This window comes from Nicotiana tabacum, chromosome 14 (genome assembly GCF_000715075.1).
Source record: "Nicotiana tabacum cultivar K326 chromosome 14, ASM71507v2, whole genome shotgun sequence".
Lineage (NCBI taxonomy): Eukaryota > Viridiplantae > Streptophyta > Magnoliopsida > Solanales > Solanaceae > Nicotiana > Nicotiana tabacum.
The window spans coordinates 114196948-114209313 of record NC_134093.1 but is presented as its reverse complement, the minus strand read 5'-3'; positions in this window follow the sequence as shown (position 1 = coordinate 114209313).

Sequence of the window (12366 nt, the reverse complement as noted above, 5' to 3'; positions counted from 1 at the left end):
TGTAAATTGCAATTTATAAATGCGGCTTATAAATCGCAATTGACAAATGCTACTATAAATCGCAATTACCAAATTTTATGTGTAACTTATAAATTGCAATATGGCGGGGCAGGGCGGGTCAAGTCTTCCCTTCTAAAATTTAACCTGACCCGTTTATCTCCTCCTATTTTAAATTTTCTTTTAGTTTTGTTATCAAAATATAATATTTTTCTGACTCATTTATAATCAAGCAAAAGTAAGATTAATTTACATCAGAACACATCTATGAAGTGTCAAATTGTTGGAACTATATAATAAGTCTCTCTTATTGTTTAATGCTTAATGACTTTTTTTTTCCCAAATAAAACTTTATTATTGAAATAAATTTAGAATAAAAATTTGTAATTCATATTATTTTGAAATAAGTGATCCTATATATATTGCTGTAATTAGATTAGAATGTTAAGACTGGGAATAGTATTTTATGATTTTTGCTAGAAATTTAACGAGATAACTGAAAGTTTATTGATTCAGATGTGCTCGACATAACTTATAAATTTGTAGATTGAGTGAGTGTATTTCACATTGTTAGAGATTCATATAGGAACTTTAAGATTGTGCTCTCCCACAAATCACATCTTTAGAATAAATTCTTTTAATTGGGAACCACAAAATGGGATGCTAAACTACAACTTCTCAATGGAATAAATAGACGAAACTTTTAGTAATAAGTCAAGGGAATACAAATATTTTAAACCATTTTATTGATTTATGTTGAGTCCATGCAATTTTATAACTAGATTTGGCATCAGAAGTGATTTAAGTTTTTATTGCAATGTAGTCAATTGAGCATATACATAAAAATAATGGAGACGATTTATGATTTAAAAAAAAAAACATTTCAATGTCAAGCAAAGAATTAGTCTTTCAAACAAAAACAAAATTCCTTTGACTAGTCTTTTAAATTAAACTCACTTGAATAATTCATGATTTTTATCAAAACAATATTAAAACTATAATTTAATCTATTATAACAAGTTAATCTATACAAATAGTGTAAAAAGTCTTTATGCTAATAATGTATAAAACTTAAATTCGTTACTTATATACTATGGATGTCCTTTTCCATTTTCAACTTCAATCGCTCTTCTTCATAATATTCATGAGTTCAACTACTATTATCCATATTCCAACAATAATCATCTCTAACTAAACTTCAAGTGACAAATTGCAAAAATCAAGAATTCCTTTTTAATATAAATTAAGAGTGTTTAGGTTTGTGTCATGAGCCACTTTTTTTTGTTTTTTTGGTAGAGTGTCATTAAACACATCATGCCAATGTAAGCTAAAAACAAAGAGAAAAGGAAAAGTAAAAAGTGCAAATTTAAATCTGCACTTTTCATTATTGCTATAGTAATGCAGCTTTTTAGTTTTTGACACACAACAAATCTTTGAAGCTTCCACAGATTTTTTCAAAATGTTTATTCTGTCTAAATGGTTTTTTTTCTTTTCCCCCCTTCTTTTTCGTTTCAAGAATTTCCATCAAGTATATATAATGAATTCATTAAAAAGAAAAGGAAGTACTCAAAAGTGTTTGAACAATCCATTTTCCATTTTAATGATGGGCTTTATCCTACAAAGAAACTGCTTTTTATTCATACACACTCAAGTTGTCTCTCTTCCATTCTTTTGACTCCTCTAAAAGTAAATCTTTTTCCCCAAGAAAAAATTTCTTCTAAATCATGGATTATTTAAAAACATACAACAACAATACCATACCTAATGTGACTTCACAAATGGGATTTGGAGAAGGTAGGACATACGCAGACCTTATTCATGCTTTGTGTAAGGTAGATAGATTGTTTCCGAAATATTTTCAAAATAGGTTTAAAAAAATATAAAATTAAAAAGAAAAAAAAAAAGCAACAACAAAAATAATAAAATAAAGAAAAATATTGACAGCAAAAATAGTAAGGATAACCAGAGTAGAAGAAATAAGTAGTGATAAAATCCTAATCAAAGCGAAAGGTTTAACAACACCAAGAAACTCAACCAGCTTGAGGGGCAACTGAATGCTATATTAACATGCACGTAATATGTGTGTATATGAAATACCTAAGATTATAACAAGTATTAACTTTTTAACCGTAATTTCAAAAGTAAAATGAATTAATGGCTAAGAACCTTAAGAATTAAATACACCGAATTTTAATATTGCATCCACCTCTAAATTCAAACAGGATTTTTCAAGAACAAGCCACGCGGTAGTAATTGATTTTCATGCAAAAATGACCCAACTTGGCCTACAAGTGGTGGAAAATCTTTAAAAGGGGCTAAAAATTAATGATGAAAGTTTTAAGATGGAAAAGGATACATTCAAGTAAATTCAAAGATGATTTTAATTAAATAGTAGTCCAATATGAGAGAATAACTTCAATTCTCTGCGAGCAAAGTTCATCCTGAAGGACTTTAGTATTTAACTGTTAACTGTATGTAAAGGCCGAGACATATTCAGAATTTAAAGTTAGGATTTTTAAGGCGATCTCAAATTAATAATTGAATTTATAGTTAAATATTTATAGATATTTATTAAATTTTTTAATAAAGATATAAGATTTAGGCAAAAGGTATCGGATTCCGAAAAACCAGATCATCACTGTGTAAAGGTACGTAGTAACCTAACTTTGTTTTCATTATGTTAATCATTTCTTTTCTTTCACTTTTTTCATCCCTTTTTCCACCATAAACCGATAAACGAATGAATGCTTTTCAACGTATTTGATGAAAAACATAAATTAAGAGACTTGGAAATTAATATTTCTCAAAACTCTCCAATGGAAAACATGTTAATTACAACATTTGGAATATTTGATCTTATGAAAGAAAGCCAAAAAATGAGACTAAAGAGACTCAAAACATATACGTAACGAAGACATTTTAATATCTAGATTAATGCTAGAAAATTTTAGTAGGTTAAATATCATTTTTATCGGGTTAAAGGGCATCCCGGTGCACTAACCTCCAGCTATACGCGTGGTCCGAAAAAGGGCCGGACTACAAGGGTCTATTGTACGCAATCTTATCATTTTTATCAGGTTATGAATTAATATTTATCGTAAAAATTTACGTATAATAACATTACAAAAGACCTGATTATATTGTTTAAATATTTTATCTGTATGCATGCGACATCAACACACTTCAAAGGCTGAGAACACAAATCAATGGACATCTTTTCTTTATCTACTTATAGCATTTTCCAAACATGTCAGAGATCCTATGCAGAACAACAACTTAGGTTATTATTAGTATAACAACAATAACAATAATTATGCCTCCGTCGTAAAAAAAAAATTGGGATCGACTATATACGAATTCTCACGAACTATGTTCCTCATCCTATTTTTACCTGCAGATTTCGAAGACGGATGATAAGTATCAACAGTTTGCTGTCTCTAGTTCTTCTTCTTTAGCTGTCAAAACAAGAAAACTGCATCTAAAAATGCAACTAAATATCAATCAATGGACAAAACTCCTTTGAAATTCTAAAAGAAACATTGAGTTGAGGGGAATGAAGCCTGGTCCGAGATCATTCAAGTGATGAATGTTGACAGTTAGCTAATTACTGTTTACAGATTGGTCACGAACCAGACAACATTCTCCTTAACAAATCTTGTTTCTTTTCTTTGGACAGTAATGTAATCGATCCTAACTTGCTCGGGATTGAGGCCTACTTTTTTTTTCTTTTGAGGGAAGTGAGGGATTTTGGAACTAGTAGAGAGTATAAGCAGCAAGAGTAAACGAGTTGCTTTAATTTTGGTAAGGGTAAGGTTATACATAGTTTAGTTTAATTTTTATTCACAAGTCCTTTATATATAAGTGAGAAGGGGTTGTCTTTTTTCCTTTGACAGATATTATAGTTTGCTCTTTTATTCTTTTTTTCTTTTTAGAAGAATTAACCTAAAAAGTCGCTCACACAATCACTTAAATTAAAAATAGTTAGCAGATGTATAATATAAATATATATATATAATTAATGTATAATATGTGTATAAATATATATTATAAGTTATATATATATATATATATATATATATATATATATAATGTATATTACTAAAAAAGTAAATAGTAAATTCGACCGGATATATTTGCGTAAAGATACTTTTTTTCTACTAGATGTTCCATAATCATGGCTTTGACGGAAAAATCATTAAGGCTGTCTTTAGACTATGCATAGCTACTTCCCCTTAATATGGATAATTGAAATTCTTTTGCCATGTAAGGGAATTCTTCCCCAAATTTTGAACAATTAGTTAAATGGCCTTCCACAAATAGTGTCCATGACAAATTAAATTAAAAATTTTAGTTGATGAACCTATAGGTCCCACCAGCTTACATGTTAGCTGTAAATTGACATTAATAAAAAAAGAAGGATAATATTACAAAAATAAAAAATTAATTTAACAAGTTCCGTATGTTCTTTGCGATATATTGTTTGCTCATTTTTTTCCATATATTTTGCTCCCATTATAAAATTTATACCATACTAATTTTTCGGTTATTTTATTATGTATAACCAAAATTAGACTTTTCGAAATCGTCCCAATCATGTCGGTTTCTCTTCAGTATCGGTACTGTTCGGTAAATTTTCGGTAACTTTTTTAGTGTCATGTAAAAGTCACTAGTAAAAATAGAATGCAATAACATATGTTCTTTTATAGGACTTAGCAAAACTCTCTAGATATTTTTACAGTTTAAAAGATGATGAATTAAAAAAAATATGAAAGATGGCTAGAGTATAGATCCATCAACTATTCCACATCAGCGAAAAAGAAACTAAGCAAATACAAAAATAATATAAATCACACGAGTGAAAAAATATTAATTAAGTTGGGATTCAAGAATAAAGTCTATAGAAGATTAACTATAAAAGAAAAAATCAAAATCATACGAAAGATATTCAATACATTTTAGTTTGCTACTCGTAATCAGTGTTTTAAAAGGCGTGGGCGTAAGGCGAGGCATTTTACATATGCCTCAGTGGGGCTTAAGCCCCGAGGCGTGGGACGTAAGCCCCATAGGTATTTAATTTTTAATATTTTATAAAATAATATAATGTCAGTAAATATTTATAAACAGGTAAAATTGCATAAATATTGAAGAAAACTATATATATGTGTGCTCCATCCCTACAAAAAACTAATCAAAATAATCTATTATACGTTACTTACAAGCACAAGTAATTTGAGTCAAAGAATAAAGTTTTCTATATGGAGGAACAAAAAGGATGATTAACCTACAATTTGAACTTTGAATTTGCTGCTATGAAGAAGAATGTAGTTCTCTTTGTATTTCTAAAAAAAATTAAATATTTGTTGCTTTTGGGAGATATTAGCAGACTAGCGGACAAGATAAAAAATTAAAAAAATCATGAATTAGGGCTTAAATCAATAAAAAAGGTCTTTACTTTTAAATTTAATACTTTTAAGTTCCTTTTTAAACCTTTTGAGTAATTACCAAACTGACTTTTGAAAATTTGGGTATTATATGAAGGACTAATTCAACAAATTTTATTTTAATTTGAAAAAGTCTATGGGGCTTACTCCTTACTAAAAAAACGTGCCCCGAACGCTTGTGTGTACGCCCCAAATTGCGGAGCGTACGCCTCTTGAGACTTTCTCCCCACACCATCGCCCCCGGGCGTGTTTGGTACGCCTCACCCCGGGGCTCGCCCCGGAAACGCCTTTTAAAACAGAGCTCATAATCGCTATAATATCTTGTATCTTGCTAGTGAACATGCTGGAAATAATTTAGTTTCAATAGGAGTAGCATAATAGGTTTGGGAATTAGGTATCACGACCCGCAATTCCCACCTTCGGGGCCGTGATGACGCCTAACATTTCACTTGCTAGGCAAGCCAATGTTAGAATAATTTTAATCATTTTTTTAACAATTCATTTTAATCAAATAGTAAAGAAGCCAAACAACCGGATTAATGTCTGAATTAAAGTGAACAAATCAAAATAATAACGATGTCGAAATACCATCCCAAAACTGGAGTCACAAGTGTACAAGCTTTTAGAATAATACAAATAAGGGTCTGAATAAAATAAAGATGTCTGAAAGAAAGCACGCATCTAAGATAAAGTAGAAGGGGACTTTAGAGCTGCAAACACTGTGCAACTATACCTCAAGTCTCCTCTGATAGCTGAATCTGAGCAAATCTACAGTACGCCGCTGGAACCAACTCCGGTATCTTCACAAGAAGTGCAGAGTGTAGTATGAGTACAACCGACCCCATGTACTCTATAAGTGCCGGGCCTAATCTCGATGAAGTAGTGACGAGGCTAAGGAAGGTCGCTTACATTAATCTGTACGTAATAATAATAATAATAATAATAACAACAGGAATATAGGTAAGAGAGGAAAGTCATATCAACAATCGAGGTCAATTCAGCAATCATAACCAATTATTTCTTTTATTCATTCTGTTGCGGCGTGCAACCCGTTCCCACAATATAATCCTTCAATTAAATTATGTTGTGGCGTGTAACCCGATCCATCAATATAAACTTAAAATAAATTTTGTTGCGGCGTGCAACCCGTTCCCACAATATAATCCTTCAATTAAATTATGTTGTGGCGTGTAACCCGATCCATCAAATAAAGATGTCTGAAAGAAAGCACGCATCTAAGATAAAGTAGAAGGGGACTTTAGAGCTGCAAACACTGTGCAACTATACCTCAAGTCTCCTCTGATAGCTGAATCTGAGCAAATCTACAGTACGCCGCTGGAACCAACTCCGGTATCTTCACAAGAAGTGCAGAGTGTAGTATGAGTACAACCGACCCCATGTACTCTATAAGTGCCGGGCCTAATCTCGATGAAGTAGTGACGAGGCTAAGGAAGGTCGCTTACATTAATCTGTACGTAATAATAATAATAATAATAATAATAACAACAGGAATATAGGTAAGAGAGGAAAGTCATATCAACAATCGAGGTCAATTCAGCAATCATAACCAATTATTTCTTTTATTCATTCTGTTGCGGCGTGCAACCGTTCCCACAATATAATCCTTCAATTAAATTATGTTGTGGCGTGTAACCCGATCCATCAATATAAACTTAAAATAAATTTTGTTGCGGCGTGCAACCCGATCCAAAAATATAATCTTTCAAATAAATTCCGTTGCGGCATGCAACCTGCTCCAACAATATAAATTAACAACACTTATACATAAGACTACTTCAATAAATACCACAATTATTAATAAATTATTAGGCAACAAGGTATACAATAATTATAAATTATGTAAGAAACAAATATGGGCAAGTAACAATTAAGAGTAGAATCAGGGAGGAGATATGCAATTTAATATATAAAATACTAGTTATCAAGTAGTAATTATGTCACAAAAATCAAATAAGCAGGTAACAATTAAGGCATGAAATCAAGTCAAAATAGTAGTCAATGAAAATAAGAGAATCAATTAACATAACAATTAATTCATGAAATCAGATAGTTAATGAAATACGTAAAAACACTGAAGCAAGCAATTTGATGACTTATAGACACTCGTTACCTCGTCTATACGTCGCTACACATGGAATTCACATAACACATAGTTAAAGGGTTCTATTCCCTCAAGTCAAGGTTAACCATGACACTTACCTTGCTTCGCAATTCAAGTGATCACTCGACCACGACTTTTCCTTTTGAAGTTTTCTCCAAACCAATCAAACCTAGCAATTTATTTACCAACAATTCAATTTGAGCATTAGAAATTATTCACAATTCAAAAGAGACTTAATTTGGGATATTTTCGGAAATGTCAACCAAAATTCAATGTGGGGCTCACTTTTTGGAACCCAACGAAAAATTACAGAATCCAAATACCCATTCCGATACAAGTTCAACCATACAAAAATTATCGAATTCCGATATCGGATTGCCTTTCAAATCTTCATTTTATATTTTTGGAAGATTTTACAAAAGTCTGATTTTCTCGTATTAAATTCACGGAATCATGATGTAAATAAATATAAAATCATGAAATATAATCAATATAGGATAAGAAACACTTACCAAGTTCGAACTTATGAAAAAACCCTTCGAAATCGCCCAAATCCGAGACTTAAAACTCATGGCAAACACACGATTTTATGTATTCTGTCCAGTATTTTCGCATCTGTGGACTAAATTTTTCGCATCTGTGAGCTCGCTTTTGCGAGAAAAATCTCGCATATGCGAACCAAGGCAGCCAGGTAGAGGACCGCATCTACAGACCTTCACATCGCATATGCGACTGCACAGAAGTGAGAAAAATTGCATTTGCGATCATGGCACCGTAGACTCGGGCATCGCACTGTAACGATCCAAAATCCCACATGTCCTGATAATGCCTATATTAATACTAGGCAAGGCGACAACCTCGATAAACCACAATTTCTTTTAAGTTTGAAAACACAATAAATAAATTTAAGAGTAAAACCCCACAAACTTTTGATACAAAATACTATCTTTATACAATACACTCCCAAAACCCAATGTCACTGGGTACATGAGTATCTAAATGACAACACAATCTGACTGATAAAAATACTGTCTGAAAAAAAAAGAACAACACAAATAACTGAAGGGAAAAGAGTCAAGGTCTGCGGATGCCGAGCAGCTACCTCAATAGTCCCCAACAGATAAATCCACAAATATAGCAACCGCCGTATCCGGAAGTACTTAGATCTGCACTTGAAGTGCAGAGTGTAGTATGAGTACAACCGACTCAATGAACTCAATAAGTAACAAGACTAATCTTTGGGCTGAAAGTATGACGAGCTCAACAAGTACAATCCAATATAAAAATAACAATACAAAAATATATGCATGCTTTCAAGTTGAGCAATTAACTCAATATAAGAAAAATAGATCAAATCTTATTGATATGAAGAATAAGACATCTCTATGTCTACATGCCAATGTACATGCCATATGTGATACAACATAATGAAAATCTCACGTACTCACACTCTAAGAGTATTTAATCACTCAGTATTTTACGGGCAAATCCAGTCCAGGGAAGATCAATGCCTCATATAAGTACATAAATAAGGCAACTACATGCCCTGGGAAGTCCATCCCAAATATAAACATCAATTGCGCTCACCGTGGGGGGTGTAGACTCCGGAGGGGCTCCTTTAGCCCAAGCGCTATATAAAGCCAATATGGCCTACTACTGCGTGTAGTCCGATCCCATAATAATAAAGCCTATAAGGCCTGATGCGACGTGCAACCCCGATCCATATAATAATAAATATAAAGCCAATATGGCCTGCTGTGGCGTGCAGCTCGATCCCATAAATATCCTCACAAATGGATGAACATGACTGAGTATGAAATTTATATTTTAAAACAATTAATATCAACAGCAACATGACCCGGTGGGTCCCAAAATATCGGCACATAGCTTAAACATGATCTTTAATACGAGCCTCAGCTCAATTTCTCTAACACGTGGGGAACATGTGAATAATGACATGATTCTTTGATTATGCAACTCTACGAAATTTATTTTAAGTCATAATTTCTATGGTGCACGCCCACACGCCCGTCACCTAGCATGTGTGTCACCTCTAAACAGTTCATATAACACGAAATTCAGGGATTCATACCCTTGAAAGCAAGTTTAGAAGTGTTACTTACCTCAAACCGTGAAATTCTTTATTCCAATACGCCTTTGGCTCACGAATCGGCCTCCGAACGCCTCGAATCTAGTCAACACAAATTGTAGGAATCAATTCCATATGAAAATACTAATTTTCCAACAAAATTCGAAATTCAACTCAAAAAATCGTCAGTAGGGCCCACATCTCGGAACCCGACAAAAGTTATACAATATGAACGCCCATTCAACAACGAGTCCAACCATACCAAATTTACCAAATTCCGACATCAACTCGACCTTCAAATCCTCAAATCTTATTTTCAAATCCCTAGGCCCAAATCATCGAATTTCTCCTCAAAAATACGTAATCTAGTCGAAATAATCAATAATAATTCAATATTATTGACTAACAATGATCACAAGTGACTTACCTTAAGTTTTCCCGTGAATGCTCGCTCAAAAATCGCCTAACCCCGTGTTTGAAAGGTCCAAAATGACAAAAATGTCAGACCCTTCTATTTTTTTAGCCTGACTAGCGTTTCCGCTTTTGCGGAGTAGTTAACCGCATATGCGGTCTCGCATATGCGAGGTCCTCCCCGTTTCTGCGGCTTCTTTCACTTCTGTGGACAAGAGGTCCACTTCTGCGGCCTCGCTTTTACGGTTGACACTACAGCTTCTGCAAAACTAGCTACACCTGTTCACTCCGCATCTGCAGCGCTTGGCTCGCACATACGGGCTCGCAGATGCGGAAAGCTTCATGCACCTGCGACCTAGCCCAGGTAAGCCCCAAATCCACTTATGCATAATCCAGGCTCGCACCTGCGAGATAAGTTCCGAAGGTGCGATTGCATCAGTAGGAAGCAAGTTCCAGCTTGTTCTAAGTCTAAATTTGATCCGTTAACAATCCGAAACTCACCCGAGGCCCCCCGGGACCTCAACCAATTATACCAATAAGTCCCAAAACATCATACGAACTTAGTCGAGGTCTCAAATCATCTCAAACATTGCTAAAACCATGAATCACACCCCAATTCAAGCCTAATGAAAACTAACAAATTCTAATTTCTACATTCGATGCCGAAACCTATCAAATCAAGTCCGATTGACCTAAAATTTTGCACAAGTCATAAATAATATAACGGACCTATGAAAATTTTAAAACTGGATTCCGACCCCGATATCAAAAAGTAAAGTCCCGGTCATACTTCCAAACTTTAAATTTTCTATTTTTGCCATTTCAAGCCTAATTTAACTACGGACTTCAAAATAATTTTTCGGACACACTCCTAAGTCCAAATCACCATATGGAGCTATTGGAATCATCAAAACTCCATTCCGGAGTCGTTTACATATAAGTCAACATCCGGTCAACTATTTTAACTTAAGATTTAAATCTTGAAACTAAGTGTTCCAATTCATTCTGAAACCTCCCCGTCAAGTCACATAATTATAATTGAACACAGGATAATCAGTAAATGGGAAAAATGGGGTTGTAATACTCAAAACGACCGACCGGGTCGTTACATTCTCCCCCTCTTAAATAAACGTTCGTACTCGAACGGGTTTAGAATTATACTCGGAGTCTCAAATATATGTGGATATTTGCTCCGCATCTCCCGCCAGTCTCCCAAGTAGTTTCTCTGACTTACTGCCTCTCCACTGCACTTTCACTAAAGTTATGTTCTTTGATCTCAACTATCGAACCTGCCAGTCCAAAATGGCCACTGACTCCACATCATAAGTCAAATTACCATCCAACTACAATGTACTGAAATCAAGAACATTAGACGGTTCTCCGACATACTTCCGGAGCATGGATACATGAAACACTTGATGAATACCCGATAGACTAGGCGGAAATGCAAGTTCATAAGCCATCTCTCAAATCTTCTTAAGTATTTCAAAAGACCCAATATACATAGAGCTCAACTTGCCCTTCTTCTCGAATCTCATAACACCTTTCATAGGCGAAACTCGGAGTAGTGCCTTCTCTCCTACCAAGTAAGCAACATCGCGAACCTTCCGGTCGGTATAACTCTTCTGTCTAGACTGCACCGTGCAAAGTCGATCCTGAATCAATTTAACCTTTTCCAAAGCATCCTGAACTAAATCAGTACCCAATAGCCTAGCCACACCAGGCTCAAACCAACCCACCGGAGACCGACACCATCTCCCATACAAATCCTCATACGGAGCCATCTGAATGCTCGATTGGTAGATGTTATTGTAAGCAAACTCTGCAAGTGGAAGAAAGTGATCCCAAGAACTCCCAAAGTCTATAACACAAGCGCGTAGCATAGTTTCCCATGTCTGAGTAGTGTGCTCGGATTGTCCGTCCGTGTGAGGGTGAAATGATGTGCTCAACTAAACCTGTATGCCTAATTCTCGCTGCATTGCTCTCCAAAACTGTGATGTAAACCGCGTGCCCCGATCTGAAATGATGGACACTGGCACACCGTGTAGACTAACAATCTCACGGATATAGATCTCAGCCAATCACTCCAAAGAATAAGTAGTACCGACTAGAATAAAATGCGCGGACTTGGTCAACCGATCCACAATCACCCAAACAACATCAAACTTCCTTGAAGTCCGTGGGAGTCCAACTACGAAGTCCATGGTAATAAGCTCCCATTTCCACTCTAGAATTTCAAGTCTCTGAAGCAATTCGCCCGGTCTCTGATAAACTTAGTACTTCACCTGTTGACAATTTAAACACCG